General features: G+C 41.5%; 1 long non-coding RNA gene across 1 annotated transcript in view; it reads left to right on the forward strand.

Moving 5' to 3' along the window:
• Positions 1-18,031: 18,031 nt before the first annotated feature.
• Positions 18,032-23,942, forward strand: part of LOC133237537 (uncharacterized) — a 30,080-nt gene continuing 24,169 nt past the window's right edge. Inside the window, exon 1 of the long non-coding RNA XR_009733235.1 lies at positions 18,032-18,574. This is a non-coding gene — a long non-coding RNA (uncharacterized LOC133237537). The remainder of the gene's footprint in view (positions 18,575-23,942) is intronic.

A 23,942-nucleotide genomic window follows, 5' to 3' on the forward strand; every position in this document is an offset into this window, starting at 1 on the left:
TGTTGTGCCCTCCTCCAGGGGATCGTCTTGACCCAGGAATCAAACCCACATCTCTTAAGTCTAACCTGCATTGGCAGGCGAGTTCTTTACCAGCAGCACCACCTGGAAAGCCCCTCAGTAGTTCTACTTCTCCTCCAGTTTCAGTTTCAGTTTAAAATCCAGAGTTTAAACTGAAACCTACACAAACTTTTAGGACAAATTTGATGGCAAAACATGGATAGTTTAGTTTGGAGATAAATTAGAAGTGACCAAATAGGAACCACTTTCCAACCTTCTATGATTCTTATACAGACACAGTAGGTGGAAGTTCACTTGTTCGTTAAAGAATAGGACAGGTTTTGTCCATAGAGTTAGACTTGAAAGTGAAAGTTGCTCAGTTCTGTCCGACTCTTTGCGACCTCATGGACTATACAGTTTATGGAATTCTCCAGGCCAGGATATCGGAAAGGGTAGCCTTTCCCTTCTCCAGGGAATCTTCCCAACCGAGGGATCAAACCCAGGTCTCCCACATTGCAGGCAGGTTCGTTACCAACTGAGCTATCGGGGAAGCCCCAGAGTTAGGCTTAAATGTACTTCATACCAGATGGCTGAAGACTGAGAAATTCTAATAAAGGGAAGAAATTATCCCCCAAAGAATTAATATCCAGAGATACTGCAGTTGACATTAATATAGGCTCCTGTTAATAAAACAAATATGAGATGAGTTTTTGAATCCACGGGAAACATGAAAATCTCCCTTCCATATTTACTCCTCTTCTAAAATATACCAGAAAGTCTCTGGCCTGGGGCCCTCTGCACATGCATTTCTGGCATGAGAAGACCCCCAAGAGAAGAGGGAATCATGAGGACTTGTGCTCTGCTAAACATTTTATAATCTCCAGTCAAATCTGTGTCATTCTCAATCCAGGCAAACACTAAAAGGGTCTGAGGCTCTACCTGCCTATCACATTTAAATGCATTATTTACAAGTCTTCAACAACTATTAAAAGGTATTTTAATAGACTAATTTTGTTACATGATGCCAAGTATATTGTTTCAATTGTTGCTGCTAGTTTGGAATGTGATGTTTTATTTATTTTTGCTGTCTCTTTAATTGCCATGTACATTATTCACAAGTTTCGTTGCTTCAAAACTCAAGCAATAATGGTCTTCTTCTGCCATTTGTGCCAACACATCACTATTTGCACTAATGGAAGTAAGAAGACAGTAAATCCAAAAGCTAACTGAGCTTAGTTCTTGTTCTAGTTTCTTGAGGCATAAAGTTAGGTTGTTTATTTGAAATCTTTCTTAATTATGCATTTATCATTATAAACTTTCCTATTAGAATTGCTTTTACTGCATCCCATAGGTTTTGTTATATTGTCCTATTTCCGTTCCTTCAAAATATTTCTTGATTTTCCTTTGATTACTTCTTTGACCCATGGGTTAGCCAAGAGTATGTTGTGTAATTTCCACATATTTGTGGATTTTCCAACTTTCTTCTTGTTGATTTCTAATTTCATATCATGTGGTCAGAAAAGATACTTGTTATGATTTCAGTCTTCTTAAATTTATTAACATTTCTTTCATGTATTATCAGATAGTCTATTCTGGAGAATGATCTGTGTGTACTTGAGAAAAGTGTGATTCTGTTTCTGTTAAGTGATATGTTCTATACACGTCTATTAAGTCCACTTGTTCGAATATTTGGTTTAAATTAAATATGTCTTCACTGATTTCTGTTGGGATAATTTAGCCATTGCTAAAAGAGGGGTGCCAAAGCCTTTGGCTGTGTGGATCACGGTAAACTGTGGAAAATTCTGAAAGAGATGGGAATACCAGACCACCTGACCTGCTTCTTGAGAAACCTGTATGCAGGTCAGGAAGCAACAGTTAGAACTGGACAAGGAACAACAGACTGGTTCCAAATAAGAAAAGGAGTACGTCAGGGATGTATATTGTCACCTTCCTTATTTAACTTACAGGAAGACTACATCATGAGAAGTGCTGGGCTGGATGAAGCACAAGCTGGAATCAAGATTGCCAGGAGAAACATCAATAACCTCATATACGCAGATGACACCACCCTTATAGCAGAAAGTTAAGAGGAACTAAAGAGCCTCTTGACGAAAGTGAAAGAGGAGAGTGAAAAAGTTGGCTTAAAGCTCAACATTCAGAAAACGAAGATCATGGCATCCAGTCCCGTCACTTCATGGGAAGTAGATGGGGAAACACTGGAAACAGTGTCAGACTTTATTTTTGGGGGCTCCAAAATCACTGCAGATGGTGATTACAGCCATGAAATTAAAAGACGCTTACTCCTTGGAAGGAAAGTTATGACCAACCTAGACAGCATATTAAAAAGCAGAGACATTACTTTGCCAACAAAGGTCCGTCTAGTCAAGGCAATGGTTTTTCCAGTGGTCTTGTATGGATGTGAGAGTTGGACTGGAAACAAAGCTGAGCGCCAAAGAATTGATGCTTTTGAAGTGTGGTGTTGGAGAAGACTCTTGAGAGTCCCTTGGACTGCAAGGAGATCCAACCAGTCCATTCTGAAGGAGATCAGCCCTGGGATTTCTTTGGAGGGAATGATGCTAAAGCTGAAACTCCAGTACTTTGGCCACCTCATGCAAAGAGTTGACTCATTGGAAAAGACTGTGATGCTGGGAGGGATTGGGGGCATGAGGAGAAGGGGAGGACAGAGGATGAGATGGCTGGATGGCATCACTGACTCGATGAACATGAGTTTGAGTGAAGTCCGGGAGTTTGTGATGGACAGGGAGGCCTGGCGTGCTGTGATTCATCGGGTCGCAAAGACTCGGACACGACTGATCGACTGAACTGAACTGAACTGAAAAGAGGGGTATTAAAGCCCCCCTGCTATTATTATATTATTGCCTATTTTTCCCATCAGATTTGTTAGTAATTGTTTAATACATGTAGTTTGGATATGGGTATATATCTTAATATATGTTAGGTTGGTATATATGTTGGTTGCAGATGTATTTACTTGTTACAGCTTTTCTATGAATTAATCCTTTCATCATTATATATTGTTGTAACTTTTGTCTTGTTACCAGTTTTGTCTTAAACTGTTTATGTGGGTCTTTCATAGTCTCCTTCCTTTGCTCTCATAATTCAGCCTAAGGGGTTAGGAAGTTGGGAAGCAGGTGGTCTGCAAAGGACCTTTGTTCGCGTTAATCTCCAGTGCTGTTTCCTTAGGAAAAATTAAGGTAACATTTGCTAAAAACACCTTGTGAAAACAACAATGAAATAGAATGAATATAATCATAAATGGTTTCATTAATATAGTTCTAATATGCTTTGTGAAACACTGTACTAGTTGTACATTTATTTCTTTTGTATTTGGTAATAGCCTAATTGTCCAATCTTAGGTCCTTAGGCTAGGAGTCTAGGTTTCAGTTTTTCCATGAATATTCAGGGAAAGCTGTTTATGTTTTATGTTTTATTTGTATAATTTTGATGATTTATTTGCAAGAGAGAATTATTTAACATGAAAAGATACAGTATATGAGAGGAGCAAGTTTTACTCAAGTCCAATTTTGGTACAGAAATCAGAAATTCAAATTTAAGCTATATGAACACTTTCCTAGTGATCCAGGGGGTGAGAATCTGTGCTCCCAATGCAGGGGTCGCAGGTTCAATTCCTAGTCAGGGAACTAGATCCCACATGCTGCAACTGAGCACACGTGCTGCAACTCCTGACCTGTGCGCTCTAGAGCCCGTTAGCTGCAACGAACACCCAACACAGCCAAAATTAAATAAACAAATAAATTTAAGATGCATGAAAATCTGCAAAAAGGTGCATTGCACTTTCCCTCTCTTTTTAACGCTATTTCTCCTTTTTGTTAATAATTCAGAATCAATATTATGAACAATCATTGTCCTTTTTATATGTACTTAACTCTCCTACTTGACTGTTCAGTTCAGTTCAGTCACTCAGTCATGTCCGACTCTTTGAGACCCCATGGACTGCAGCCCCCAGGGCTCCCTATCCATCACCAGCTCCCGGAGTTTACTCAAACTCATGTCCGTTGAGTTGGTGATGCCATCTAATCATCTCATCCTCTGTCGTCCCCTTCTCCTCCTGCCCTCAATCTTTCCCAGCATCAGGGACTTTTCAAATGAATTAATTTTTCACATCAGGTGGCCAAAGTATTGGAGTTTCAGCTTCAGCATCAGTCCTTCCAATGAACATTCAGGACTGATTTCCTTCAGGATGGACTGGTTGGATCTCCTTGCAGTCCAAGGGACTCTCAAGAGTCTTCTCCAACACCACACTTCAAAAGCATCAATTCTTTGGCGCTCAGCTTTCTTCACAGTCCAACTCTCACATCCATACATGACCACAGGAAAAACCATAGCCTTGACTAGACAGACCTTTGTTGGCAAAGTAATGTCTCTGCTTTTTAATATGCTGTCTAGGTTGGTCATAAATTTTCTTCCAAGGAGCAAACGTCTTTGAATTTCATGGCTGCAGTCACCATCTGCAGTGATTTTGGAGCCCCCCAAAATAAAACCTGTCACTGTTTCCACTGTTTCCCCATCTATACGCCATGACGTGATGGGACTGGATGCCATGATCTTCGTTTTCTGAATGTTGAGCTAGCTTTAAGCCAACTTTTTCACTCTCCTGTTTCACTTTTGTCAAGAGGCTCTTTAGTTCTTCTTCCCCTTCTGCCATAAGGGTGGTGTCATCTGCATACATGAGGTTATTGATATTTCTCCTGGCAATCTTGATTGCAGCTTGTGCTTCATCCAGCCCAGCATTTCTCATGATGTACTCTTCCTATAAGTTAAATAAGCAGGGTGACAATATACAGCCTTGATGTACTCCTTTCCTGACTTGGAACCAGTCTATTGTTTCTTGTCCAGTTCCAACTGTTGCTTCCTGACCTGCATACAGGTTTCTCAAGAGGCAGGTCAGGTGGTCTGGTATTCCCATCTCTTTCAGAATTTCCCACAGTTTATTGTGATGCACACAGTCAAAGGCTTTGGCATAGTCAATAAAACAGAAATAGATGTTTTTCTGGAACTGTCTTGCTTTTTCGATGATCCAACAGATGTTGGAAATTTGATTTATGGTTCCTCTGTCTTTTCTAAATCCAGCTTGAACGTCTGGAAGTTCACAATTCACTTACAATTGAAGCCTGGCTTGGAGAATTTTGAGCATTACTTTACTAGTGTGTGCTATGATATGCTATGCTATGCTATGCTAAGTCACTTCAGTCGTGTCCGACTCTGTGTGACCCCACAGATGGCAGCCCACCAGGCTCCCCCGTCCCTGGGACTCTCCAGGCAAGAACACTGGAGTGGGTTGCCATTTCCTTCTCCAATGCACGAAGGTGAAAAGTGAAAGTGAAGTCGCTCAGTCGTGTCCGACTTTAGTGACCCCATGGACTGCAGCCTACCAGGCTCCTCCATCGATGGGATTTTCCAGGCAAGAGTGCTGGAGTGGGGTGCCATGTGTGAGATGAGTGCCATTGTGTGGTAGTTTGAGCATTCTTTGGCATTGCCTTTCTTTGGGATTCGAATGAAAACTGACCTTTTCCAGTCCTGTGGCCACTGCTGAGTTTTCCAAATTTGCTGGCATATTGAGTGCAGCACTTTCACAGCATCATCTTTCAGGATTTGAAATAGCTCAACTGGAATTCCATCACCTCCACTAGCTTTGTTCATAATGATGCTTCCTAAGGCCCACTTGACTTTACATTCTAGGATGTCTGGTCTAGGTTGATGATCACACCATCATGATTATCTGGGTCGTGAAATTCTTTTTTGTATAGTTCTTCTGTGTATTCTTGCCACCTCCTCTTAATATCTTCTGCTTCCATCAGGTCCATACCATTTCTGTCCTTTATTGTGCCCATCTTTGCATGAAATGTTCTCTCAGTATCTCTAATTTTCTTGAAGTGATCCTAATCATTACTGGATTTGAAATCAAATTAATAAAGCTTATCTATACATGAAATTAAAAGATGCTTACTCCTTGGAAGAAAAGTTATGACCAACCTAGATAAAATATTCAAAAGCAGAGACATTACTTTGCCAACAAAGGTCCGTCTAGTCAAGGCTATGGTTTTTCCTGTGGTCATGTATGGATGTGAGAGTTGGACTGTGAAGAAAGCTGAGTGCCAAAGAATTGATGCTTTTGAACTGTGATGTTGTAGAAGATGCTTGAGAGTCCCTTGGACTGCATGGATTCCAACCAGTCCATTCTGAAGGAGATCAGCCCTGGGTGTTCTTTGGAAGGAATGATGCTGAAGCCGAAACTCCAGTACTTTGGCCACCTCATGCGAAGAGTTGACTCATTGGAAAAGACTCTGATGCTGGGAGGGATTGGGGGCAGGAGGAGAGGGGGATGACAGAGGATGAAATGGCTGGATGGCATCACTGACTCAATGGACGTGAGTTTGAGTGAACTCCAGGAGATGGTGATGCTGGGAGACAGGGAGGCCTGGCATGCTGCGATTCATGGGTTCACAAAGAGTCGGACACGACTGAGCGACTGAACTGAACTGAACTGATACATGTTCAAAGTAAAAGTAAACAGTTTCTTACAGAGTATTCAAGTGAATCTTCAATGCACAAAGTGCCTGTGCTTTAAGTCTATTGATTTTATAACATCCATCCAGTCCACAACTTCATTATTGATCTTCTTCCCAATTCTAGTCAAATAAAGATTCTGATTTATTAAATAAAAATCCAGGGAAAGGTTTTAAATTTGAATCTTTTTGTAAAGAAATAGGCTCACTTCTTTAAAAGAGTGTGGTATTTCCCCTGATTTTCAAAACAACTTTACTTATAATCTGACATTCCATAAAAACTATAAATCTATGAATCACTCCGAATTTGACATTCCACTGAATTGGACTTATTCCATTGAGTAAGACAGTATGTGTATGGTCTTATTAGAAAATAAACTACTAAATTTATTTTGAAGCATTTTTATACTCATTTGGCAATTAAATGTCTCACCTAATCCAAAATTTACTTGACTAACTAATATAGGTCACCTTTTCCTTTCTCAGAGAAGTCAGACAAAGCATATATTATTCCCAAACATTCACTGCATCATTCTGGCATGTTTGGTTAGGTATGACTCACTGAACAGAAAGGCCATCTTTCATTACTGAAAAGAAGACTTGTTTAAACAGAGCATTGTTAATCTTATTTAGTTAAAACAGATATCTACCTGGATGACTATTCTGCTGTTCTTTTACTGTGCATTTATACTTCTGAGTCATACCTAGGAGTTACAGCATGGGGTCATTATACAATCAGAAATGTAGAGAAAATAATAGAAGTAAAGTGGAAAATAATTTCACCATGATTGATAAAAAGTAGGTGATATTTTAAGCAATGCATTATTATTTATGATAAAACTACAGGACTATTTTAATTCTCACAAACTTACAGACAGTACAGTATGTTGTAATGTCAGGCAAGTGAATTAACTCTTGGAGATAGTTTTGTCTCACAGTCAAACTGTAAATTTCAGTTAAGAGACTTGAGTTAGGATATCTTTTGCATACCTCCTGGTTATTGTTATTTCTTATACATCTCCAGTTTCACTTTTTTCTTTGGCCAGATAGAGATATTGCAGTGTTTGTCTTGTTCCAAGAAATTGTTAGAATGAGAACTGTTTATGTGTATAAAATGATCATAAATTCCTCAGACTTGGTGACTTGCCAAGCAGACCAATAGGTAGGGCCTATTGTAAACAAAGCAAAGAAACTGACAAAATGCAGCAGAGTTAAAAGGAAATTGTCTACTCACTGTTGACTTGATTAAATATTTGATATACAAAATATCTTTACTTACATTTCTCAAGTGAAAAACAATCTGCCTTGTGGTATTATTGTGATTGCTAATCATAACCAAAACATAACCACAATAAAGCAATAATCAAAGTACCAATGAAAGAAAACAGTTTATGGACTTTTTTTGAACAGCATACAAAGTGTTACTCAAAATTAGTGAAAGGAAAAAACACCTGGCTATATACTAATACTGATTACTTGGCATAACATATATTATTTTTTAAAGTTTTTAAATGATATTAATAAAATACTGTATATTTTCACTGTGTTATGTTTCACTCTCAGTTACATATAGTATTAGAATTATATGGCTATTATATATATGTGTGTGTGTGCTTAGTTGCTCAATTGTGTCTCACTCTTTGCGACCCCTTGGAACTGCAGCCCACCAGGCTCCTCTGTCCATGGGGATTCTCCAGGCAAAAATACTGGAGTGGGTTGCCATGCCCTCCTCCAGGGGATCTTCCCAACCCAGGGATTGAACCTAGGTCTCCCACAATGCAGGCAAATTCTTTACTGACTAAGCCAGCAAGGAATCCCAATGAATACCTACATATTGGTGTGCTGCTGCTGCTGCTAAGTCACTTCAGTCATGTCTGACCCTGTGTGACCCCAGAGACAGCAGCCCACCAGGCTCCCCCATCCCTGGGACTCTACAGGCAAGAATACTGGAGTGGGTTGCCATTTTCTTCTTCAACGCCTGAAAGTGAAGTCGCTCAGTCGTGTCTGACTCCTAGTGACCCCATGGACTGCAGCCTACCAGGCTTCTGCATCCATGGGATTTTCCAGGCAAGAGTACTATTGATATATATATATATATATATATATATATATATATATATATATATATAAAATAAATATAGTTACAACCCTATGGACAGTCGCCTGCCAGGCTCTTCTGTCCATGGGATTTTCCAGGCAAGAATAATGGAGGGGTTGCCATTTCCTCCTCCAGGGAATCTTCCTTACCCAGGGATCAAACCCTTGTCTCCTGTGTCTCCTGCATTGCAGGCAGGTTCTTTACCGCTGCGCCACTGGGGAAGGCCCAATTATAGTTAGATATAAATAGATATATATAAAATGTATGTGACATGATGATTCAGTGGGAAAAAGTATTTATTTATTTAAGCAGTAAAAATTTATTACATGTATAATGGGTGCCAGGAAATATACTAAGATCAACATAATTCTTGCCCTTATATTAGGTTTATTTTTTAATCAGGAGATTAAAAATAGAAATAGAGTACTAATAGAGTACAAAGTACAAATAGAAAACTAAGTAATAGCTTAGAAATAATTTTTTAGAACTGGTTTAGGAAAGCACCAGAGTAAGAGAAGAAAGTGTGGAAAATAAAAACATTCTAAAAGTTTCTTTTTCAGTGTAGGAGATAGACAAATTGTTGGGGGAAGTATAAGAATTTTAAAAATTCAAATTAATAATAGAGAAATATTAATTTATTTGTGACTCTTAAAAATAGAAAGCGCACCATAGGGCATAAGAGAAAGAGAGTGCCTACTTGTGGTCATGTGACTAAGTTATCATCAGTGGATTGTATAGAAGCGACATGAAAAATCTCTGCTATAAATTAAAGAAAACGTGGTTTTCCTCTTCCTGCAAGCTGAATACAAACATGTTCACATGCCAGTTTTAGCCATAAAGTTAGGAATAAAGTCTGAGATGTGATGAAACAACAGAATGGAAGGAACCTGGCTACCTCGACAGCTACATGGAGCAGAGTTACCTTGGAAAACGGAATCATCTATTTGGGGACTGTTATGTTACATATGAAAGAAATAAGTGGTTATTTTAATAAAGCCACTGTATTTGGGAGTCTCTGTATTACTATAGCTTAGTTTTGCCATAACAGAGAAATTAGTACTAAAAGTGAGGTGCAGCCACTACAAAAACAGATGCAATATTGGCCTGAATATACAGCAAGGGTATACATATAGTAGACTGCGAAGATGGTTACCCTTGTTCATGCTGTGAAAACATTTGGTAAAAGTATTGATATTACATGCGATCATTTGCAGGACAAATTTCCCACTGAGCTTGCACTTTTAGGTGAAGTAGTTGGAAATTTCTAGCATGATAAACTGAGAATGATGGTTACAACACAGGAGACAGAAAACAGAAATGCTCAAGACTAAAAAAGTACAAAAACAAAAAACTGTGAGTGAGGTTCTTGGAGCGTGCAATACGCTGTATGCAAACAAATCTTTGCAAAAGCAAAACAAATACGCTGTTACTAAATTACTCATCCCCTTAGCCTGCAAAGCCCAGACCTCAAGGTCTGAAGCAGTCCTGAAGGAATGCATACTCTCCAGCATTCACTTAAGAGTTACCATAGAGTATTAGAGACATGGGGGTTTCCAGGAAGCTCAGGGGTAAAGAATTTGCCTGCCAGTGCAGGAGACGCAAGAATTCTAACCCTGGGTCTGAAAGATCCCCTAGAGAAGGAGATGGCAACCCACTCCAGTATTCTTGCCTGGAGAATCCCATGGACAGAGGAGCCTGGCAGGCTACAGTCTATGTGGTCACAAAGAGTTGGACACAACTGAGCGACTGAGCACATGTGCACACACACATTCAGTTCAGTTCAGTTGCTCAGTCGTGTCTGACTCTTTGCGACCCCATGGACTGCAGCATGCCAGGCCTCCCTGTCCATCACCAATTCCCCAAGTTTCCTCAAACTCATGTCCATTGAGCGGATGCTGTGCAACCATCTCATCCTCTGTCGTCCCCTTCTCCTCTTGCCTTCAATCTTTCCCAGCATTAGGGTCTTTTCAAATGAGTCAGTTCTTCACAACAGGTGGCCGAAGTATTGGAGTTTCAGCTTCAGCATCAGTCCTTCCAATGAATATCCAGGAATGATTTCCTTTAGGAGGGACTGGTGGGATCTCCTTGCAGTCCATCACCAACTCCCCAAGTTTATTCAAACTGACTGAGGGGAAACTGGGTCTTGTTCTGATGGGCGGGGCCATGCTCAGTAAATCTTTAATCTAATTTTTTGTTGATGGGTGGAGCTGTGTTCCCTCCCTGCCATTTACCTGGTGCCAAACTATGGTGGAGGTAATGAAGATAATGGTGACCTCCCTCAAAAGATCCCAGGCATGTACTGCTACAGTCCATGCCCCCAACCCTGCATCAGGCCACCACTGACCCATGCCTTCACTGGAGACTCCTGGACACCCAGGCAAGTCTCCTGTGGGGTCACTGTTCCTTTCTCCTGGGTCCTGGTGCACATGGCTCTGTTGTGCCCTCCAAGAGTCCATTTCCCAGTCCTATGTAAGTTCTGGCAGCTCTATAGTGGGGTTAATGGCGACCTCCTCCAAGAGGATTATGCCATACCCACACCCAGAGCCTCTATCCCTAGGCAGACCACTGCCAACCGTACCTCCACAGGAGACGCTCAAACACAGTTCTGTCTCAGTCTCTGTTGGGCCCTGGGTTCTGGTGTGCACAAGGTTTGTTTGAGCCCTCTGAGCGTCTCTGGCAGAAAGGGATTTGATTCTAAATGGGAATTCGTCCCTCCTACCGTCTTGCTGGGGCCTTCTCCTTTGCCCTTGGATGTAGGGTATCTCCTCACAGCCACTCCAGTGCCTACCATCTTACTGGGTAGACATGGGGTACAACGTTTGTTTGACCTTGGACATGGAGTATCTCTTCACGGCTGCTCCAGAGAAGCGCAGGCACCGCTCCTGACCTTGGATGTGGGGTATCTCCTCTCAGCCACTCACTGCTCCAGCGCTGCACGGCCACCCATCACTGCTTCAGCACACGTTAGAGAAGTGAAACAGCTCTCAGAAGGCAAGGCCAGTAAGCACATTGAACAGAAGAGCTGCTCTCAGACAGCAGAACCAGGGACAGCCAGATGGACCACGAAGGACCTCCACTGTCAGCAGAGATGGATAAACAGCTCCTTTTAAGCAGAGTAAAAGTTGCGCTAGACCATTCTTTCCAGTCTGCTCTCAAATGTTCCTTTTCCAAAATGGAGATTCTATTGCAGTCAACAGTGTACCTGCTCCTCTACTGTTTATTTAGGGGGTGGGGGGTAGGGAAGAGAGAGAATATGTTGACTTGACGAAGAGGATTGCATTTCAATCAGAGATCCTGAACTTTGAGCTGGATGAAATAACTGCATCAGATGTTAAGACTCTCTCCCTTGGAAAGGAGATGAGTGTGTTCTAATTATGGAAAGAAGCTTATATCTAGTGGGGTGGCTAAAGCCAGAGATAGCTAGTGAAAGTGTAGTGAAATTGTTATTTGCTCAGTTATGTCTGACTCTCTGTGACCGCTAGGCTCCTCTGGCCATGGACTTCTCCAGGCAAGAATACTGGAGTGGGTTGCTATTTCCACCTTCAGGGGATCTTCCAGACCCAGGGATCAAACCCAGGTCTCCTGCATTTCAGGTAGATTCCCTCTGAAAGCAGGAAATGAATCTCACAGGTGAAAGTTACCCTCCAAGTACCAGGAGAGAGAGAGGCAGAGTTAGAGAATTATCTTATCGCCAGAGATGGAGAATTCAGAGTCAAGAAGGCTGTATAAACAAACTTTGTTACTTCTTCACTAATTTATTACCCCAACACAAACTTCTTGTCTTATCAGTTCTTAACAAATGTATTGTTTCTTTGTCTAAAAGGCATAAAAACTGCCTGCTTTGGTCACTTCTTTGAGTCTTACATTTTTTAATGAGCATCTGTGCATACAAAATTAAATTTGTTTTTCTCCTATGAATCTATCTTATGTCAATTTGTCAACCAGCGAAAAAACCTAGCAGGGAAGAAAGGAAAAGCTTTCCTCCTCTATAATGACGAAACAAATCAAAAGATAAACAGATCTAATGAAATGTTTGCAATGTGTCTGAGGTATGAAGTATTAACAGAATTAATAAAAAGAACTCCACAATTAATTGTTTAAAAAGGAAAAAGTAACTAAATTAGCAAAGGATATGAATAAACAATTCCTCAAAGAAGAAATACAAATTACCCATAAATATATGAAGAAATGTCTCAAAGTCAACAGTAGTTAAGGAAACAAAAATTAAGGAACAATGAGATGTCATTTTTCATCTATTGGGCAAAAATTTTTAAGAATAGTAATTTCCAGTTTTGGCAGCTTAAAAAAAATGATGAATTTATGGAATGCTACTATTTCTTTGGAAAGTATCTTGGCACTACCTATTAAAGTTTCTTATATGCACTGTTCTTTGACACAAGATTCTAACTCCTTGAAAGTGTATCTCAAGGAGTTGAGACAGCTTAAGTTATAATGCATATTCAGATAGATATGCCAGAAGCTTAAGCCAATAGAGGTTTATCAGGGCTCCATAGCAGTACAGGTGGATTGGGAAGATTGCTGATTGTAGTCACTTAAAGATCCAGGCCACGGGGCTTCCCTGGTGGCTCAGCGGTAAAGAAACCATCTGCCAAGGCAGGAGACACAAGTTCGATCCCTGATCTGGGAAGGTCCCACATGGTGGGGATCAACTAAGCCTGTGTGCCACAACTATTGTGCTCTAGAGCCCGAGAGCTGCAACTACGGAGGCCTGCATGCCCTAGAGTGCGTGCTCTGCAACAAGAGAAGCCATCACAGTGAGAAGCCTGTGCACTGCAATTAGAGGGCGGCCTCCGCGCAACACAACTAGAGAAAAGCCTGCACCTGCGCAGCAATGAAGACCCAGCACAGCTCAAAATTTAAAAATAAATAAATAAAATTACTTAAAAAAACAAAGATCCGGGCTAAGAGGGCCTAGTTCTCAGAAGTGACACCCATCACCTTTGCTCACATTTGAGTGGCTAAAGATGCCATGTGATCATGCCTAACCAAAAAAGACCCAGGAAGGACAGTGCTACTATATGCCAAGAAGAGAGCCTTTATGATGATACTTTAAGAATCCATTCTATAGAAATCTATCTGCCTGCAAAACAAACTATGGTACATTCATATGATGGAATACTGTGTGTGTGTGTCACTCAGTCATGTCTGACTTTTTGCCATCCCATGGACTGTAATAGCTCACCAGCCTCCTCAGTCCATGGCATTCTCCAGGCAAGAATACTGGAGTTGCCATTTCTTTCTCTAGGGGATCTTCCTGATCCAGGGATCAAACTCAGGTCTCCTGCACTGCAGTCAGATTCTTTACCATCTGAACAACCAGGAAGCCTAAGAAAATACTACTCAGCCTTAAACAGGAACAGACTTGGTACACACAAGCAGCATAGTTGAATCTTGAAAGCATTTGCTAAGTGAAAAAAGTCAAACCCCCAAAACTATATACAGTAGGATTCCATTTATATGACGTTCTGATAAAGGCAAAACTATTGAATGGAGAGGACTTCCTTGGTGGCTCAGTGTTAGAGAACCTGCCTGCCAATGCAGGAGATGCAGGTTCGATCCCTGCGTCTGGAAGATCCCCTAAAGAAGGAAATGGCAACCCACTCCAGTATTCTTGCCTGGAGAATCCCATGGACAGAGGAGCCTGGTGGGCTATAGTCTATGGGGCTGCAAAAGAGTTGGACATGACTTAGCAACTAAACACAATAACAAATAGCACAGGATGGAGAACTTATCAGTGGATAAGGATTGGAAGTGGGAGGAAGAACTCCCTGCGAAGAGGCAAGATAAGGAAACTTGGGGAGAGAGAGTGATGGAACTAACTGTTCCCTGGGATGATTTTGATGGTGGATATGACTCAATGTATTTGTCAAAAGGCTTAGAACTAATCATCGCAGAAAGCAAAATTTACTGTGTGTAAGTTTAAAAACACATTAAAAAATAAAGAGGTGAATTGTTTTTGTTTCTGTACACAGACTTTGCTATCAGAGTAGTTTTTAGTGTGGGTGATGTTTAGCAAGTATACAATACATACATTTCAAATTTGTTCTTACTTTTCTTTTTTAACTTTTGGCTTCACCCCACAGCATGTGGGATCTTAATTCCTGGACCAGGGATTGAACCCACATCCCCTGCATTGGAAGTCTGAGTCTTAATCACTGGATTGAAGAGGGAGTCCCCTATTCTTACACTTAAATTTCTACATGATTCCAAGTTGAAATTCCAAGAGAGTGCCTTCTCAAGTGGCCCTACCTTTCAGAGAACACTAAATTAAAATATGAATGAATAGGGCCTAGCCAGATTCTTTATAATGTGTGTTATAATATTTGCTAATTAAAAAATAATTGTTTCTTAATTACTTAACATTTGGATTAATCCTTTTCTTTTTCCTCACAAATATCCATTGTCACTCTTGTGACACATGATTTTACACTCACTTGTAAAATCATTTTACAAGGCATCAGATTGTTCATTCACTAAGGAATCCTTGTGGGAGTGTTAAAGAACTATGAGGTATGTTCCGGGTGACTATCCCTTGCTAAATAATTTGCATAATTACATGGTTTAACTATTCAGTTTACCTTGCCTTGCTCTCCAAAGGAATAATAATGGTAATTTTTTATTATAATCAACTTTATTCATATTTATAATAACCCCCCTGAAATATTTCCTCAATTATTTGAATGATGTACATACAAAAAGAATGAATAAAATAATGGAAGTTTTAAGCACCATGGGAGCTATTTTTCAACAAGTATTAATTTTGGATTCAGTATTCATATATTGTAACACATTTTCATTGATCAATAGCCTTGAAATATTCTAGTCATTAGCCCAAGTTCACCAATGTTCATGCAAATATTTCATTTAAAGTGTAGAGGAGGTTAATGACAGGAGCTTGAGATGGGACTCTTTCTTTCCTAATTCATAACATATTATTGTTACCAATAAGCATTGAGGGGAAAACCCTGTAGCAACTATTTAAAGGCAAAGAAAATCATAAACTATGAAAATGGATTCTAAATATGCTGGTGAGTTTCTGACTGACTGAAGCATAAAATGGTTCTCTTTTTAATGTAGAATCTAGGATTTAATCTTTAGACTCAACAAGCAGTTTTTCGTTGCTCTGTTGGGTTTTTTTGACCTCACCGCTTTGCATGTGGGATCTTAGCTCCCCAACCAGGGATCGAACCTGTGCATCCTGCGTTGGAAAGGCAGAGTTAACCATTCGACCATCAGGGAAGTTCCTCAACATGCAGATTTTAGAAATGAGACATGTCTTGGATGGTGAAAGCAAAAAACGTGTATTTGCTCAATTCATTTTGGTAGGTGTACCAGGTTATGTTACTAGCACCAAAAGTTTATCATCTCAAGATTAGGGACAAATTGGGTTAAAGCAAAATTTCAATCTTTCTAGGTCAACTGTTCTCTTTGCTGTTCCCTCTTTGCATCACAGGCACCTTCTCATTCACTTAGATTCAAAGCCACACTATCTCTGACTCATTCTTTTTACTACCTCCTTCACCACCACCCCGATTTCTCACTAAGTTGCCCCAGTCCTCTCTCTGCAGTATCTTCTGAATGAACCTGTTCCTTGTGAGTTCTCTTCCCACCACTACAAAATTTACGGCCCTCAGTAGTTCTCATCTCTCTGCCTGAAGCTGAGTCTTGGTTTCCTGCCCAATATCTCTTTCTGTGGAATCAGGTCCTTTATAGACATTTTAGTCCTGATTCTCAATCTGTCTGTGTGGTTGGTCTCTGTTTCCAAGCCCTTCCTGTGATATTTTATGGCTACTTTAGGTAAATATGGCAACACATGGGCCAGATCTCATTTTATGAAGGTTTTTTTTGGGTCAAGACCAGGGTGGGACTTTTCCCTTATTCAAGTGGCAGGGAAAATACACTCATTTTTTTTTTTTAAGTAGGAAGATACTGACTTTATTTATTGATTTATTTTTAAGTAAGAAGGATATGCAGTAGCACGAAGACTGGATTTGGAGAGAGAGACTAAACAATCAGAATCAGAAGAGCATTGGGGTACTTTGTTGTTGTTGCTTGGTCTCTAAGTCATGTCTGACTTTTCTCAACCCCTTGGACTGTAGCCCACCAGGCTCCTCTGCCCATGGGATTTCCTAGGCAAGAATACTGGCATGCGTTGCCATTTCCTCCTCCAGGGGATCTTCCTGACACAGGGGTTGAACCCATGTCTTCTGCATTGGTGGGTTGATTCTTTACCACTGAGCCACCAGAGAAGCTCTTTGGGATAGTTTAGGAGAAAGATAATGAAGGTCTGAGCTAGGGTGGTTACAGTGAGAAGGAAAAAGAGACCAACTATAAAAAGCGTTAAATAGATACAAGGTATAGGATTCTAGCAAGGATTGTTTAAGGAAGATGATGAATCAGGAGAAACCACCCATGACTATGTGGTTTGTGGTGTTAAGTGATGAAGAGGGTGGAGATGCTGGTAATGGGTGGAGGGAAGATCAGATGTTGGTGACATTAGGAAGGCTATACATTTAGAGAGACTGGGTTTGTACCTGTTTCTGGTACTTAATTCCATATAACAAATATCTATCTTCATTTCTTTCTGTCTTATTTTGAACATCTCTATTATTGTCATTGAGTTGCTAAGTTGTGTCCAACTTTTTTCGATCCAGTGGACTGCAGCATGCCAGGCTTCCCTGCCCTTCACTATCTCCTGGCGTTCGCTCAAATTCATGTCCATTGAGTCAGTAATCTGTGAATGGTGACTGCAGCCATGAAATAAGAAGACAATTGCTTCTTGGCAGGAAATCTATGACAAACCTAGACAGTGTGTTGAAAAGCAGAGACATCACTCTGCTGACAAAGGTCCATATAGTCAAGGCTATGGTCTTCCCAGTGGCCACATATGGTTGTGAGAGCTGGGCCATAAAGAAGGCAGAGCACCAAAGAACTGATGCCTTCAAACTGTGGTGCTGGAGAAGACTCCTGAGAGTCCCTTGGACAGCAAAAAGATCAAACCAGTCAGTCTTAAGGGAAATCAGTCCTGAACATTCATTGGAAGAACTGATGTTGAAGCTCCAGTATTTTGGTCATCTGATGTGGACAGCCAGATCGTTGAAAAAGTCCTTGATGCTGGGAAAGATTGAGGGCAGGAGGAGAAGAGGGCATCACAGGATGAGATGGCTGGATGGCATCACTGGTGCAATGGACATGAACTTGGGCAAACCTCGGTGGGTGGTGAGGGACAGGGAGGCCTGGCGTCCATGGGGTCGCAAAGCATTGACAAGACTGGGTGACTGAACAATAACAGTGCCATTCAACCATCTTATCCTCTCTCACCCTCTTTTCTTCCTTTACATCTCTATGGTGGTTTAGCCACTAAGTCGTGTCCGACTCTTGCAATCCCATGGACTATATCCTGCCAGGCTTCTCTGTCCATGGGATTCTCCACACTAGAATACTGGAGTGGGTTGCCATTTCCTTCTCCAGAGGATCTTCCCAACCCAGGAATCAAACCGGAGTCTCCTGCATTGCAGGCAAATTCTTTACCCACTGAGCTATGAGGAAAGCACATCTCTATAATGGAATAAAAATGCCTACCTAAACAGGGTGCTTATGAGGACTGAGTGAGTAACTACATGAAAGGCATCTGCCACACAATGAGTTCTGGACCAATACATGGAAGTTATTATTATTCTTGTTATTAGATGGTTACTGTAAGGAAATAAGAGCCATCCTAATTGTTAGTCAGTGGTATGTGGTTGTCTATCTGCACTGGAATGGACGTGATATAGCGTTTATAGGAGGCATTGCCTCATGACTGGGGAAGCTGGATTGACCAGTTGAGTCCAGCCATCCATGCTCGCCAGGTTGATCTGTCCTTGGGAAGAGTCGTCCAGGAGGTTTCCTCAGTTGATCCGGTTTGCTGGTGAGTTGAAGTAATTTGGAAAGAATCCAAGGTGAGAAGGGAAATTCAGGGAGACAGGCTGAAGAATCTAGGTGAGAACTATCTGCGGAGCAGTTAAGGAGAACCCCTTAATGGGAGGCTTCATTAAGGTAGAAGTGGGGGTGGGGTGGGTGGGAGGTGGGTGTGGGGGTTGAGAGTTGGGGTGAAGAGGATCTGCTGGAGTCAGAGCTAGTGCAGTAGACAGGGTGTGGCGTGTGAGCCCGGAGCTGCAGAGGTGTAATCACCCTGAAAATTGGGAGGTGCCTGGGAAGGGTGGCCCGGGGTGGGGCTGGGGTGGGGAGGTGGAGACATGGGAGGGGCAGGATTGGGAAGGGACAAATGGGAAATTGCTGGGCTTGGTGGGGTGGGGCTCTCCCAATAAATCATCTGCAGTGGCTCCAATTGGCTTGAGTGTTTTTTCCTCTGGCGGCTCTATTACCAGGGCCCTGCTTCCTTACTCTGTTGTCTTTAATCACTCATGACTCACCCAGGCAGCCAGAGGGCTTCACGCCGCTGGCGGGGTGAGTGGCCCAGAGCAGCTGAGTCTATTTCGCTTGAGCAAACACAGAATTGCACATCTCTGGGACACGGAGGATGGTATTGGGAAAGGGACAGACCTGATATCGGGGTGGGATAGAATTATTACTTGAATTAATCATATTTAAAAAATGTATTGCTCATGAAATGATGCACATACCTAAGTAGTATCTGGGGGTTTTATGATTAAAATGTTTGTATTCAGTATTTATAGCACTATGTGGTTGAAGTGTAAGAAATAGGAAAGAAGAGGAGAGAGAACCTCTTTGGGGTGAAGAGCGAGGCTTTGGTATAAACTGGAAGTGAAAAAGTGAATGTGTCAGTTGATCAGTCATGTCCAGCTCTTTGTGACCCCATGAACTGTAGCCTGCCAGGCTCCTCTGTCCCTGCGATTCTCCAGGCAAGAATACTGGAGTGTGTAGCCATTCCCTTCTCCAGGGGATCTTCCCAACCCAGGGATCGAACCCATGTCTCCTGTATTGCAGACAGATTCTTTATCATCTGACCCACCAGGGATGCCCAAGATAAGCTTAGAACCGAGTTCAAATCCCAGCTCCTTCACTTAGCCATGTGGCTCTAGAGACAAGTTGCTTAACTCCTTTAGAGGTTCTTTTCCTCACCTGTAGAAAGTGAAAAGTGATACCTATGAAGAGGTGTTATGGGGATTAAATAATGTAGCGTAGCCAGACACAGTGCCTAAAAAATGACAGCTCTTGCTACTAAGTTTTACCTTAGAAGCTTTTTCTTATCAGTTCTCTCAGATGTCCTTTCAAAGTCATTGAGACAGGAGTGTGATTCCAATTTCACAGAGGAAGGGTATGTGGCTACACTGGTTATACTATTTGCTGGAATCACAGAGCTGCCTGGTAGCAAGGCTATCACCAAAGTTCGAACCTTTTGACTTGCAAGCCCAGTGCCCTTGGCATATACAATGTACAGACACAAGGAACTAGGAATCAGGACAGCTGCTCAGTATTTATTCAGCTTGACTTCTTAGCACGATGTGAAAATTATCACATGTTCCACTGCCAGGAAAGGAAGTTGTTGAGGCCGAGTTGGGGGTGGCCGTTTGGGCTCCACGAGCCTTTTATAGATTCTCTATCCCTGGAGGATCTGAACATCCAGAACAATTTCCCTGCTTCACTTGCAAAGGATGGGGGTGGGTGGGGGTGCCTCAGGAGATATGTCTATAATAGAGGCGCCAAAGACGGGCAACTGTGGGAGGAAGTAGGGGTGGGCTGAAGGTGTGGCAGCCTTTCTTGCAGCATGGGTAATTGTTTTGAAAAGCAGACAGTTGCCTGGAGGAATGGAACACGGGTCTCCTTTTCATGAAGTCTGCACTGGAGTTGCTAATGGGTGCTACCAATGCCAGCTCACTGCTTTGCTGCCTTGGCCCTTCCCACCCCCTGTCCTCCTCCCCCTCCCCCCAACCCATCCCTCCTACATGCTCCACCCCCTCCCCCTCAGTGTTGTTTACTTATCGGACCACCCCCGCTAAGACCCCTCCTCTGAGGCAGGGCTCACAGCTTCCCAGTTCAGCACTGTGTCCCCTCATCCTAACTCCAGGCCCAGCAAACAGCTGTTCAGGCTCTCCATAAATATTTGTTGAAAGGGCAAAAGTATGCTCAGAAGTATAATTCTACAGTTTGCGAAGGCAATTTCTCAGGGGAAAAAAATGGCATTTATGAGCAGAGCTTTCCAGCAAATTGTATTCAGCCATAATACTACAAGCATGTGTATAATTATCTCTGTATTTCTTGTTTTTGCATGATACTAGTTATTTCTGCAATCTGAGTGTTTGCACCAATGTGCAAAAATGAGCACTCTTAAACATGACAGTAGATGGCTCCTGTTTAAAAGTTCTGACAGTTACATTCTAGAATTTAAGGACTTGATTTGGGATCTTCTGTTTTAGAAACAATATATTGTGGAAAGTGAAAGGAAATATTTTACTTCAAAAAAGGAGAAGACGAGCATTTTCTAAGCATAAATTCAATGAACACTGTGTTTGGTCTATACATGATAACATTTACAAATAATTTCAACACATGTTAAGAAACTGATTTAAAAAGGAAACAGGTAGGTAAACTTAGGGCGAAGTGCCTTTCCTGGTTATAGAATATACATTTCCCTAAAATATTCATAATTTGTCACTGTAGATGATTTTACTTTAGAAAAGTATATTTTTAAGACAGTGTGTCTGGAATATTACATCTAGTGTGTCAACACTGGTTTCTCTTGCTGTGTATTCTGTATTTTTATGATATCATACGTTCTCAGATGGGGAAGCAATAAAGGCATTTTTCTCTGCCAAGCTATAGGTCAAGGCTAATATAAACAAACTGTCAACTTTTATATAAGAGGCTTCCTAAAGTTTGCAGAGTGTAAAGTTCCAAGACAAACCCCATGGTATCTAGGTGAGGCCTTTTGATACAGATAGAAATCTCTAGGAAGGCATTATGGAATCCCTCAATTACAATGATTGAACCACCACCACCGCCCAGCTGAGAAGTTACAAAACACAATAAAGTTATTCCAGATTATCTCAGCCAGCAATCAGGACTTTCGCCTGCATTTAGTGCGATCTCGGAAGACTAGTGGGGCAGGTCTCAACATGGAGGAGGTATGGGCTTGGGTGCTTAAGAATTTTACATAGATGGGTTTGCATAGAAATCATCACTAGCAGGGGAATTTACTTGTAAGTCCAGTGGTTAAGACTCTGTGCTGTCAATGCAGGGGGCACGGGTTCAATCCCTGGTCAGGGAACTAAGATCTCCCATTCCATGTGGTGTGGCCAGAAGACTAAAAAAGAAGAAGAAAGAAAGGACAGGAAAGAAATCATCACTAGCAGGACACCTGGGAGAGACCTGGAGGCTGACGGCTGCTTCATTCTTCAGAAAATGGGCACGGGCACCGAGCCGGCAATATAACCTGCATTCCTCCATGTAAATGTTAATCACACACCTCAGTCTTGCACTTTATTATTAAATTCTGACACATACATTCTGTACATGTGTCAGACGTTTTAGATTTTATATAGACCAAAAGTTTTGCTTTGGAAAGGATTTTTACAAGGTGAGGTACATTTAGTAAATGTGTACTTTAATTTTGACCAAAGTACTAATTTCATGCTTCAGGATGGGTTTAAATGTGCCAACAGGATCGTTTTTGCTTGGTGCGAGAGGTGGCCTGTTTCTTTGACCCGCCAACCCTGAATTTGTCCCCACTTTGTGAGCTGTGAAATGAAGTCAGTCACTGATGAAAGGAACGAGAGAAGCCAGTTGGAATCTTGGAAGAAAATCAAGTTTTATCTGCTTGTATCAATCTAAAAGTCCAGTGTCTCATTTCTGAGCTCTTCAAAGCAGGGAGACATTTGGATTTGAAGAATAAAAGACCCAAAAGAGAGAAAAGGATGAGGTGGTGGTATCAGAGCTGCTTTAACGTCAAGAGAGGAAATCTTAGATCTGTACTGCAGGGTCAGTGGGCCAGGGAGAACACTTGGAATGGAATTGTCTCTGTTTTCCTTGACATGCAATATTATATTAGTTTCAGCTGTACAACATAATGATTTGATGTTTGTAAGTATTGCACAAGTGATCACATCAATAAGTCTAGTTAACATCTGTCACCATACATAGTTATAAATTTTTTTTTTTCTTATGATATGTTCCATTCAGACCTTAAATGACGAGTCTACAATCTCAGTCATAACCTCTTGACTGTCTTGGGTGTCGTCTTAGAGCCAGGTCCCCTCTCCTGGACCCTGCCTCTGCCCTGTTCTCCTACCCAGTTCCTACTTCACACGTGCCCTTCTGCAGCTCACTGGAGTTGTCTCTTTGAGGGCAGTGTATTGCCAGGGTCCAAAGGTAGGTTTGCAATAGGGAAAGTGACTCTTGTTGAATGACTCTAAGGGAAGTGACTTTGACTTTCATTCAAAGTAAATGAAAAAGTGGAGGCAGAGGAACCAAGATCTTGTAGACTTTACTTTGATGAAACTATTGGGGCGAAGAGTCCACCTGTCAAAGCAGGAGACACAAGGGATGCAGGTTCGATCTCTGGGTCAGGAAGATCCCCTGGAGGAGGAAGTAATAACCTGCTCCAGTATTCTTACTTGGAAAATCCCACGGACAGAGAAGCCTGATGGGCTACAGTCTATGGGATCACAAAGAGTTGGGCACAACTGAGCGACTGAGCACACACAACACTCTAAATAAAACTCATGACTATTTCTCTTTTTTATTCTCCATTGTGGGACTGATATCTATATAATAGCATTTATTAGCAAAGGAATGGAAGTGGGTTATTCAGGGTGCAAGAGAGTAAAGGTGGAAATGATCACCCAAGTTTAAGAAATGGTTTGTAATATTGCCCCCTGAAAGTCTAGCAGGCCCTATTTAATATTTAATCCAGAACCATTAACCAATGGAATGGAATGAAAAGTAAATATGCTCACAGTTCAATTGAAGGGCATAAGAGAGCAATGCAAACATTCAGACCATTTTATCACAGGTAGTATTTTTAGGTTGAAGGCAATCTAAGCAAGGTAAGATTCTGTACTTCTAAAACAGGATGTTTCTTTTGAGTGGTAGTATCTTCATCTGTAGTGTGTGAGTTGTATCTCTCCCCAGGATGATAAGTGAGGGAGAGACCAAAGGAAGAAAAGCAGGCGTATGTTTCAGTTGAGAGTATGCCAAATACAGTGATTCACGGCGTCCTAATCAAACAGTCTTGAGATCTCACTGAAAAAGAAAAGTTTACTCCACCCATCTTGGAAACTGTTCTTTGCCTAAGCTCAGCACACTGACAACCACTT

The sequence above is a fragment of the Bos javanicus genome, chromosome 24, assembly GCF_032452875.1.
Source record: "Bos javanicus breed banteng chromosome 24, ARS-OSU_banteng_1.0, whole genome shotgun sequence".
Classification (NCBI taxonomy): domain Eukaryota; kingdom Metazoa; phylum Chordata; class Mammalia; order Artiodactyla; family Bovidae; genus Bos; species Bos javanicus.